Source organism: Portunus trituberculatus, unplaced genomic scaffold (genome assembly GCF_017591435.1).
Source record: "Portunus trituberculatus isolate SZX2019 unplaced genomic scaffold, ASM1759143v1 PGA_scaffold_448__1_contigs__length_240817, whole genome shotgun sequence".
In the NCBI taxonomy this organism is placed as follows: domain Eukaryota; kingdom Metazoa; phylum Arthropoda; class Malacostraca; order Decapoda; family Portunidae; genus Portunus; species Portunus trituberculatus.
The window spans coordinates 125,403-138,366 of record NW_025541616.1 but is presented as its reverse complement, the minus strand read 5'-3'; positions in this window follow the sequence as shown (position 1 = coordinate 138,366).

Here is a 12,964-nt window from a genome sequence, read left to right as displayed (position 1 = left end):
ATCTGTTCAATGATGTACATAAACGATATATGTTTTACGTTTTTGAAAGCAGGAATAGTCAGCAATGTTGAGCTAGTATAGTACGTCTAGTGCTCAGTGTCACCTTCAGGTGACGGCCATTTTTTCCAATAATGAAGAATTTTTGAGGATAAACATAAAGAGTAAAAATGTCTTAGAATAGTGTCAATAGAAACATATAAAAAAATAATTGAAATTGCCCAACAAATAAATGAATGGGCTTTCAAGGGTTAAACGGGTAAAATAAAGGCATTAAATCATCCAAAAATATTTCTATTCAAAGAAATCGTCCCAAAAACACACATACAAATCTTTTTCAGCTGCTGCACGCAATGCACCCTTCGGAGTTCTTCTCTTGAGCAGACAAACTTTGCCAAGTCCTGCTACTTGTTATTTATCATATGATCTCTAAAAATATGCGGTGGTGGTAGGTGGTGGTGGTGGTGGTGGTGTCCAAGGGTCCCTCTCACACGCCTCTCATTCCCTCGCTCACACTTCCTACACCTACACACCCGGTCCTCTCGAATAAAAAAATATTTTTTTTTCAAATCGAATAGCTAGACACTAGCGTTTCGCGAGAGCGTGCGCGCAGGCACATCTGACCAATTGGCCGTCCACTATAGCACATTGACTTTTTAGCTAGATAATCGTATCCCTTTAGTTGTTTCTTTGCCAGGATCGTGTCTGAGGTAGGAAATTGTTATTTATCATATGACCTCTATATGACCTCTAAAAATATGCGGTGGTGGTAAATGGTGGTGGTGGTGGTGGTGTCCAAGGGTCCCTCTCACACGCCTCTCATTCCCTCGCTAACACTACCTAAACCTACACACCCGGTCCTCTCGAATAAAAAAATTTTTTTTTCAAATCGAATAGCTAGACACTAGCGTTTCGCGAGAGCGTGCGCGCAGGCACATCTGACCAATTGGCCGTCCACTATAGCATATTGACTTTTTAGCTAGATAATCGTATCCCTTTAGTTGTTTCTTTGCCAGGATCGTGTCTGAGGTAGGAAATTGTTATTTATCATATGACCTCTATATGACCTCTAAAAATATGCGGTGGTGGTAGGTGGTGGTGGTGGTGGTGTCCAAGGGTCCCTCTCACAAGCCTCTCATTCCCTCGCTCACACTTCCTACACCTACACACCCGGTCCTCTCGAATAAAAAAAAATTTTTTTTTCAAATCGAATAGCTAGACACTAGCGTATCGCGAGAGCTTGCGCGCAGGCACATCTGACCAATTGGCCGTCCACTATGGTACATTGACTTTTTAGCTAGATAATCGTATCCCTTTAGTTGTTTCCGTGCCAGGATCGTGTCTGAGGTAGGAAATTGTTATTTATCATATGACTTCTATATGACCTCTAAAAATATGCGGTGGTGGTAGGTGGTGGTGGTGGTGGTGGTGTCCAAGACTCCTTCTCACACGCCTTTTATTCCCTCGCTCACACTTCCTACACCTACACACCCGGTCCTCTCGAATAATTTTTTTTTTTCAAATCGAATAGCTAGACACTAGCGTTTCGCGAGAGCGTGCGCGCAGGCACATCTGACCAATTGGCCGTCCACTATAGCACATTGACTTTTTAGCTAGATAATCGTATCCCTTTAGTTGTTTCTTTGCCAGGATCGTGTCTGAGGTAGGAAATTGTTATTTATCATATGACCTCTATATGACCTCTAAAAATATGCGGTGGTGGTAGGTGGTGGTGGTGGTGCTCAGGGCAGACATCACGATGACGTCCACGAGCTGCACCATGTTCTTCTCGTTCACCTTAGCGGAAGTCAGCACCTCGCTCTCCAGCTCGCCATTAACGTCCATTATAGACTCCTCCATGTATGCGGGGAGAAGGATGGCGACAATCATGTTCTGGAGAGCACAGATGTTCCTTGAGCAGTAGTAGTCCATCTCCTTGGATGCATCGCTCCAGTCTAGTGCCAGGCACGACAACTTCTTGTCGGTAACCATTTTCTCTTGCAAGGCACAAGTCTTTGAGGAAGGATGCATGGTGTTGGGACGCTTGGCGACCTCTTCGGAGTACATGGAAGCTATCATCTTTTCCCTGTCAACCTGGAAACTGTTGGTGATCATATGACCTCTATATGACCTCTAAAAATATGCAGTGGTGGTAGGTGGTGGTGGTGGTGGTGGTGTCCAAGGGTCCCTCTCACACGCCGCTCATTCCCTCGCTCACACTTCCTACACCTACACACCCGATCCTCTCGAATAAAAAAAAAATTTTTTTTTCAAATCGAATAGCTAGACACTAGCGTTTCGCGAGAGCGTGCGCGCAGGCACATCTGACCAATTGGCCGTCCACTATAGCACATTGACTTTTTAGCTAGATAATCGTATCCCTTTAGTTGTTTTCGTGCCAGGATCGTGTCTGAGGTAGGAAATAATTATTTATCATATGACCTCTATATGACCTCTAAAAATATGTGGTGGTGGTGTCCAAGGGTCCCTCTTACACGCCTCTCATTCCCTCGCTCACACTACCTACACCTACACACCCGGTCCTCTCACTTTCAATCTAGAATTAAGTCAAATTAAAAAAAATTGCAGGACATCAAGACATCAACTGTTTATTTCAGTATTAACCTTTTCCACAATATATTTAATGAATGTTACAATAAATGCTTTCCTATCAAAACCAAATTTATAACAGCTAAAAGACTTCATAATGCATGGTTATCTAGTGGAATACTTAACTCAATCAAACATAAATGTAAATTATTGAAAATGTATAAATTAGGAATAGTTTCACATCATATTTTTAAACAGTACAGAAAACAGCTCACTCAAGTTGTTCGATCTGCCAAAACTAACTATTATCGCCAAATCTTCATAAACTTAAAAAAATAATACGAAGAAAATTTGGCAAGCAATAAATGAACTAAAAGGTAACTTTCATAATAAAGACACAATTAAGACATTGCAATATGATAATAAAGTACCAAGTGATCCTTTAGACATCTCACATGCCTTCAGTAATTATTTTTCTAAAATTGCACCTGATCTGGAGAGTAAACTTCCTCACTCAAATAAAAATCCAACGTCAGAATTATAACTAATAGCACCTACCTTGAACACACTGACCCTCTTTTCAAACAGACCAAACTTTTAAAACTTAATGATATAACAAAGCTTGCTATAGCCACACACATGTATAACAATAAACATTATATTCATAGCATTCTTCCATCACATGATTATAGTACGCGCCACCGTGATCATCTTACTTTACCAATACACCGCCTTTCTAAGTTTCAGCATTCAATTAATTATGTAGGACCTGTTATATGGAATACTATTCCTCGCAAAATTCAAGAAGCATCATCTCTCAATGCATTTAAAACAATGCTAAAAAAACATATCTTGTCTAGCTACTAATTTATGTTCTGCTAAATCATATGTACCAAGTGTTGTTCTAATTTTACTATGAAATTGTTATTTATCATATGACCTCTATATGACCTCTAAAAATATGCGGTGGTGGTAGGTGGTGGTGGTGGTGGTGGTGTCCAAGGCTCCCTCTCAAACGCCTCTCATTCCCTCGCTAACACTACCTACACCTACACACCCGGACCTCTCGAATAAAATTTTTTTTTTCAAATCGAATAGCTAGACACTAGCGTTTCGCGAGAGCGTGCGCGCAGGCACATCTGACCAATTGGCCGTCCACTATAGCATATTGACTTTTTAGCTAGATAATCGTATCCCTTTAGTTGTTTTCGTGCCAGGATCGTGTCTGAGGTAGGAAATAATTATTTATCATATAACCTCTATATGACCTCTAAAAATATGCAGTGGTGGTAGGTGGTGGTGGTGGTGGTGGTGTCCAAGGGTCCCTCTCACACGCCGCTCATTCCCTCGCTCACACTACCTACACCTACACACCCGGACCTCTCGAATAATAAAAAAATATTTTTTTTTCAAATCGAATAGCTAGACACTAGCGTATCGCGAGAGCGTGCGCGCAGGCACATCTGACCAATTGGCCGTCCACTATGGCACATTGACTTTTTAACTAGATAATCGTATCCCTTTAGTTGTTTCTTTGCCAGGATCGTGTCTGAGGTAGGAAATTGTTATTTATCATATGACCTCTATATGACCTCTAAAAATATGCGGTGGTGGTGGTGGTGGTGGTGTCCAAGGCTCCTTCTCACACGCCTCTCATTCCCTCACTCACACTACCTACACCTACACACCCGGTCCTCTCGAATAAAAAAAAAATTTTTTTCAAATCGAATAGCTAGACACTAGCGTTTCGCGAGAGCGTGCGCGCAGGCACATCTGACCAATTGGCCGTCCACTATAGCACATTGACTTTTTAGCTAGATAATCGTATTCCTTTAGTTGTTTTCGTGCCAGGATCGTGTCTGAGGTAGGAAATAGTTATTTATCATATGACCTCTATATGACCTCTAAAAATATGCGGTGGTGGTAGGTGGTGGTGGTGGTGGTGGTGTCCAAGGCTTCCTCTCACACGCCGCTCATTCCCTCGTTCACACTACCTACACCTACACACCCGGACCTCTCGAATAAAAAAATATTTTTTCAAATCGAATAGCTAGACACTAGCGTTTCGCGAGAGCGTGCGCGCAGGCACATCTGACCAATTGGCCGTCCACTATGGCACATTGACGTTTTAGCTAGATAATCGTATCTCTTTAGTTGTTTTCGTGTCAGGATCGTGTCTGAGGTAGGAAATAATTATTTATCATATGACCTCTATATGACCTCTAAAAATATGCAGTTGTGGTAGGTGGTGGTGGTGGTGGTGGTGGTGGTGGTGTCCAAGGGTCCCTCTCACACGCCGTTCATTCCCTCGCTCACACTACCTACACCTACAGATAGATGGATAGATAGATAGATAGATAGTTTATTGACCACAGCAACATTACATTGATACAATACTTTATATTAAAAATATGGTCCATATTAATTGTTAAAACTATACATTTGTAATTCAATTGTTACTTCTAAAATCTCTGTTCTCTGTACATAAAAGTTTAATTATCTCGTTTCTACATTACCTTAATAAACAAGTGCATAAAAAAAACTTAATAATAATAAAAGTAGTTCTTTTCTAATCCTTCCTATCAGCAATAAAATTTCTAAAACTATTACTAAATTTCTATGATAAAAGGAAATATAAGTACTACACACATTGAAAACTAATAACTAATTTGATACTTCACATAAAATCTGTTATAAAATGATTACTCTAACATATTAGCTCAATTATATATATCTAAAATCTGCCTGATTATGTTACACGTAGTTTCGTGACTAAATCTGTTATTGAAGATATCCCCAATTGTTGAAAAATTGTGAAAGTCTCGCAGATGTTGAGTGAGTGTGCAATACTGGACAACGTGCACTTCCGTTTGTATGTCTCCACACACACACACGCGTTCCTCCAGGGGCAAGCGGCCGCGTCCTCGCCTACTCCACCTGCCCACCTCCACCGCCAAAGAGTGACTCCCTGAAGCGTGTGAAGGCGATACGGTCTTTTTCCGGTACTTTTTGCTTCTCTAAATATATGGGATGGGCACACAAACTAGGGTTTATCTCGAGATAGGTTTTGCGTCTGGAGGATGCAACTTGTTGTAAATTCTGCTTAAGTTCTCTCATTCCAATATTGATATCATCTAAATCATTATGGATCAGGTCGTAGACATAGTCTTTGGTGTTATATCTGGCCGCCATTACTGTCTTAAGAGCCATTATCAATGGGTCATCATCCATCTGTGAGCGTTCTATCCAAACATGTTTTAAATATTTCGTTTGTTTTTTTCTTTATCACTGTATTGATGGGCGGGTTTCCCGACTCAATGTAGCAGACATCATTACAAGTAGTCATCCTTACATCTAACAATGTCTTTAAGGCCCAGTTATACAATTTTACAATAGGTTTTAAGTCTGCATTCAGCCAGGACTCACAGCCGTAAAGAATAGCAGACATTAATGCAGCATCAAATACTCTTTTCTTGACTTGAAATGGTATATCGTTATTTTTCTTAAGGAAAGATACGAACTTAGAGACATGGGCTGCTTTAGCCAGGGCGTGAGTCCTGACTGCCTGGTGAACCGAGCCGTCAGCTGTGAAGGTGGCCCCGAGGTACGAGTACTGCTGCCATCGCAGCACCTCTAACCCCGCCACACGTAGGGGGCTCCATATCAGCTGCATTTCCTCCCACTACGAAAAACTTTGTCTTTGCCTCATTGACCTTCATCCCGTAATTATCACAGAAAGTTTTCATAAGTCCTATCTTATGTAGCATTCTCTCCCTCGTGGTAGCCAACAATACAGTGTCGTCCATCAGGACGAGAATATGCAGCCAAGAGAAAACCCATCATCCCGCAGTTATCTTTTATAGACTTAATCAGGTCATTAACAAATATAATAAAACAAAAGACAAGATGTTGGGGATCCCAGGCGCACTCCCATCGTGGTGGCGAACACAGCGGTGCCCAACACACTGTGTCTCCGTCACAGCGTACATGGCCGCTATGGCCCCCCAGCATTATTGCGCCACATCCAAGTCGCCTTAACACTCGCATCAGTATATCACGAGGTACGTTGTCATAGGCTTTGGAATCCATACATCCGCGGCCCCGCTGTGCTCCAGCCTGCTTGCTCCCTGTACGGTTTGAACCACTGTTCGAGACGACAACACACTACCATATCGTATAACTTGGCAATACTACTACTCATTACGTTAATGCCTCGATAGTTACTAGGATCTTTCCTATCTCCTCTCTTGAATATTGTAAAGAATTTAGCTTTAGACCACAAATCAGGATAAGAACCAGAAAAGAATAAAAATATTTTTTTTTTCAAATCGAATAGCTAGACACTAGCGTATCGCGAGAGCGTGCGCGCAGTCACATCTGACCAATTGGCCGTCCACTATAGCACATTGACTTTTTAACTAGATAATCGTATCCCTTTAGTTGTTTCTTTGCCAAGATCGTGTCTGAGGTAGGAAATTATTATTTATCATATGACATCTATATGACCTCTAAAAATATGCAGTGGTGGTAGGTGGTGGTGGTGGTGGTGGTGGTGTCCAAGGGTCCCTCTCACACGCCGCTCATTCCCTCGCTCACACTACCTACACCTACACACCCGGTCCTCTCGAATAAAAATAAAATATTTTTTTTCAAATCGAAGAGCTAGACACTAGCGTATCGCGAGAGCGTGCGCGCAGGCACATCTGACCAATTCGCCGTCCACTATAGCACATTGACTTTTTAGCTAGATAATCGTATCCCTTTAGTTGTTTCTTTGCCAAGATCGTGTCTGAGGTAGGAAATTATTATTTATCATATGACCTCTATATGACCTCTAAAAATATGCGGTGGTGGTAAATGGTGGTGGTGGTGGTGGTGGTGTCCAAGGTTCCCTCTCACACGCCGCTCATTCCCTCGCTCACACTACCTACACCTACACACCCGGTCCTCTCGAATAAAAAAATTTTTTTTTTTCAAATCGAATAGCTAGACACTAGCGTATCGCGAGAGCGTGCGCGCAGGCACATCTGACCAATTGGCCGTCCACTATGGCACATTGACTTTTTAACTAGATAATCGTATCCCTTTAGTTGTTTCCGTGCCAAGATCGTGTCTGAGGTAGGAAATTATTATTTATCATATGACCTCTATATGACCTCTAAAAATATGCGGTGGTGGTAAATGGTGGTGGTGGTGGTGGTGGTGTCCAAGGGTCCCTCTCACACGCCGCTCATGCACACTACATACACCTACTCACTCGGTCCTCTCGAATTTAATTAACCCTTTAGTGTCCAACGTTCCCATTTTGGGAACAACACTAATATGTCACTTTACTAGCCTAATTTATATTTTTTTGTTGTTTATACCATATGAGATATAATGTTGAATGCATAACTATCTCAACTAAATTAAAACATTTTAGTTTTCTGTAAGTTTATTTTTGTTTGTTTTCGTTATGTATTTATGAAATTTTGTGAAAAATCATAGTCTTCGAGAAAAAAATTCTTTATTTACGAAATATCGTGATTTTAGATGTTCCTTTGTATTTGATGATCTGGATATGATTCTTCTTTGATAATATTTGTCGTTGCACAAAATTTGTATTATAGATTTGTCACTGTAGTTGTTTTTATAACATGTTCCCAAAATGGGAACGTTGGGCACTTCCGTTCGCAAAATACCCTTATTTATTCATAAACTTGAAACATGTTAGGCTGTGTTCCGTGGTAGGTGGTGCAATAAGTCCATACTCCATACACACAGGCTACGCTGACACTTTGCTGTGAGTAGCAGAGAGGCTGGAACAAAAGGAAGATGGCGTAAAAAGGAAAATATCTCACTTGGTCCTCATTCCATACCTTCAGGTTTTGGTGATGTTCATTTAGGAAAAGACATGTTTGAGATCTATAAACTTTTCTTCACAGATGAGATGATCAGTCATCTAACACAGCAAACAAACTTGTATGCACAGCGGGACAAAAAACGACAAGAATTTCAGCATTGATGAGGATGAAATGATGAAGCTTCTTGGACTGCTAATAATTAGCGGATATCATAGTGTTCCTGCTGGTCAACCAGTGAGGACTTAGAAATTCCAATATTTGCAAAGACAATGAGCAGGGAAAGATTCAAGTCCATCAAGAGGTACTTTCACGTAGCTGACAACAACAATTTAGGAGGCCAAAATCCTACCCTTGCTTCAAATGCTCAAAGATAATTGTCAGAAACATGGCGTTTTTCATGAATTCTTGAGCATCGACGAATCAATGATCCCTTATCGTGGAAGACACAGTGCAAAACAATTCATAAGAAATAAACCTGTCAGATTTGGGTACAAGATGTGGATGATGTGTAGTGCTGATGGATATCCTTATAACTTTTCTCTCTATTGTGGAAAGGAGGAAAATAGAAAAGAGCCCTTGGGAACTCAGGTGGTGATGAACATGTTACAACCAGTGGTAAATAAGGATGAGCATGTAGTGTTTTTTGACAATTTTTTTACTAGTCATGCACTGATGGTTAACCTTACCAAGAAGGGTGTTCGAGCCCTCTTATGTCAAAGAAAGATGCTGAAAAGAAAGAGAGGGGTTCATACGACTATAGATCGGATGATGTAGTCTTATGTGCCAGGTGAAATGACAACAGCATTGTCACAGTTGCTAGCAATTATTATGGAATCAGTCCTATGCAAAAGGTAAACAGATGGGTAAAAAAAGAAGGAAAAAAGAATATACAACAGCCTTATTTGATAACCATGTACAATAAAGGCATGGGTGGGGTGGATGTGTGTGACCAAATGTTGTCGACATACAGGCCAAGACTGCGTTCTAGGAAGTGGTATTGGAATATCTTTGCTCAGCTGCTGAACCTCTCCATTGTAGCAAGCTTCAGGTTCTACCAGTATGTAAACCCTACCTCTGAAGTAAGCCATAAGGATTTCAGGCGGGATATAGCTAGGACACTTATAAGAATCCAAGAACCCAGAAAAAGAAAAGGAGGGCCAACATCAACTGTGCCCAAAGCAATAAGGTATGACAATGTCAACCACTTTCACAGGGAAGATGCATTCTGTGCAAGAAAAACACACGCCTAAGCTGCGTCAAGTGTGAGAAAAGACTCCATAAGGGGTGCAGTGCCCTGTTCCACAAGAAATGAGACATTGATGCTAACAGAGAAATAAATACATGATATTTTTGTTTGTTCTTTTGGTATTAAAGGATATATTTTTATGAAAAGATCTGTATATGAACCCAGTGTACGGATAAATTGAAATAAATAATAACAAATCTGTTTTCTTAGTTATCTGAATAATACATTTGTAATTTGAGTTTATATGTATAATTTGGTACCGGAAGTGTCCAACGTTCCCATTTTGGGAACACACTGTAATTTTTCTAATATATGTAAAAAAAAATTCTTCGTTTCATTATCATAAGTGGATCTTAACAAGTCATTACATAAATATTTGTGTCTGTACTCAAAGTTTTTCATGGTTCGGTCACTAAAGGGTTAAAATAAAATTCCCAGATCGAATAGCTAGACACTAGCGTATCCCGAGAGCTTGCGCACAGGCACATCTGACCAATTGGCCGTCCACTATGGTGTATTGACTTTTACAGTATACCTCTAGGTGTTTCCGTGTCAAGATCGTGTCTGGGGTACGAAACTCTTATTTGTCGTATGTCCTCTATATGACCTCTATATGGTGGTGGTGGTGGTTTTTGTGGTTCAACAACATAAAATATCCTGTGTGTAGGCCGAGGAAATACACTGGTCTATATACCAACTCAAAAAGTATATATATATATAGTAGTAATTAAGTGCACGGAGAATGTTTTAGGGTGATAAAAAGGAATATACCAATATCTTTTATTACATGTGGACATAGTATTATTCATACTCCTACAAGTGGACACATAGAGACCTTATTGCAAATAACGATCTTTGTATGGAAAGCCAACTTAACCTAGTGGACGGGACGGACGGTCAAACGTGTGTGTGCGCGCCCGTCTCCTCCATTGTAACTGGGATCGTAATTGTCTAATAATGTTTGTATATTGTTACTTCCGATCACGACAGTCGTTAGGAAGTCATCTTCGAAGTGCACGTACCTTATAAAGGTGTTACAGACCGCACGATCGCTTATACCGTAAGAATAGGCTAGACGACAACACGCCGTCCTAATCAACGCTACTGCACCGCCGGTTTTGTTGAGGCTGTGGACGTCCCATCCAGTATCCTCTAGAAATAGTGTAACGCTCCTTAAAATAAATCCCAAAAGGAACATGGAATATTCCCTCGAATAAGTTTCTTTGGAAAATGTAGAGTAGTTGTTCTTCAGGTATTCGCATACATGGTTTGTTAGATTCACATTGTGTTTGAAACCCAAGAAAGTATTCAATTCGGCGCACACGGGGGGTTTTAAACGCACTATGGGGTTACCTAGTAGTTCTAAAATGTTGCTATCACTCCCCTCATATTCAATCTTAATTGGCTTAATGGGACAGAACAGAACTTCACGAACAGTCGGTGGACGTATGAACATGTTGCACATATCGAGGTCCTGGCGCTCTATAATAAAACCGTCCATATTCTCCTTGGTGTGGAGCGAGTCTGCCAGGAGAAGGAACTGGTTGGTCTCGATTTCACCGGGAGACACTTTCTTTATTTGTATGTTGAACATGCAGGAAGAACCAGGGTAGATGATAGATGTCACGGCACGGGGTTGATCCGTGCCGTTTCTTGGAGAAGGACATACGATCCTGTACCCACCCGTCACTCCCCTAGACGAGACGCCGTTGACAGCCTCCGTCTTGCTGCTATTCGAGACCGTATATTCTTTCATTAAAATTGTCGTCATTAAAGATTCGTCGGTAAAGTTATTAACTTCTATAACGGCATGGACGTGATTATGTGTAGCGTGCGTGGAGAATGGTCTAATTCTCAACCCGGACCAATTCGCAATATCTACCAATTTGGTAATCCTGTTAGTGTCAATGTCAACAGGTATAGTGTTCTGCCCGTAGCCGCGCGTAATAAAGGGATGATTCACGTCGTTAGCGTTCCAAGCCACCTGTACTCTTAAGTGTTTTGTGGTAAATCTGTTGATTAAGTCGTATACACCAACCCCCTTCTCTCCTCTCGGCCCCTGCATACCTTGTGGGCCGTCATGTCCCCTGAGACCCCTAGGACCCCTCTTACCAGTTCCGCCCTCGAGCCCTGGCAACCCCCGTGGACCGGTAGAACCTCGCTCACCTTTTTCACCTCGTTCACCTTTATATCCTCTACTTCCTCTCGATCCTTTGGCACCATCTCTTCCTCTAGCGCCTTCTACACCGTCTGAACCAGCCACCCCTCGTTCACCTCTCAATCCTTGTTTTCCCTGCTGCCCCGGGAGTCCTATCTCGCCTACTACGCCTTGTTCTCCCTGGAGTCCTCTTGGTCCTCGCTCTCCCGGCGGCCCCGAGGGTCCGGAGTAGCCTGCGGGGCCAGTGCTGCCGTCTGATCCGGACACGCCAGCCACGCCTTGTATTCCTCTCGGTCCTCCTTTTCCCTGCACACCTCTCGGGCCTCTGCTTCCTTCATCGCCTTTGGGTCCTTGCGGACCAGGGATACCACGTTCTCCTTGGTCGCCTCGCAGTCCTCTCTCTCCCTGTGCTCCTTGGGTGCCTTGTTCTCCTCGTAGACCGCGCGGACCTCTGCTTCCTTGTTCTCCTTGTCCGCCTCGCAGTCCTCTCTCTCCCTGTGTTCCTTGGATGCCTTGCGATCCTCGTAGACCTCTGAGGCTTCTGCTTCCTTTTTCGCCTTTGGGTCCTTGCAGACCAAGGATACCTGGCAATCCTTGTTCTCCAGGTACACCTCTGAGGCCTTGTTTTCCTCGTAGACTGCGCGGACCTCTGCTTCCATTCTTGCCCTTAGGTCCTTCGGGCCCGAGCTCTCTCAGTCCCTTGGGTCCTTGTTCTACTCGCTCTCCTCGTAATCCCCCGGGGTCTTTGTTTCCATCGTACCCACCGGCTGACATCTCCTCCCATTTCCTCTTGAAAGACTTTCGTTTCGCGTCCCCAATCTCTACCATAGGTATAGTGTCTTCGGTCTGATTCTTGTACACTCGGCCGACCACGACCGCTGTAGAAACAACACACAGTAAAACGACTATCGTTTCTAACAAACGGGCAAGACCAGAAGTAGTAGTAGTAGTAGAAAGGGTGGGCGGTGACGGAGTAGAGTTAGAGGTAGAGAGAGACGTCTCGGAGAAGGGAAGAGGGACACCGGCCACATCACGCGTCACGTGCGTTGGTTTAGACGAGGGTGCGTCCACGAAACGCTTCATTTCTGCTTTCGTATCACTATACGACAGAGATACATCGTATGGTGTAATCCATTTTTACTACCGTACAGTGTACTGAAGTACCTTAAA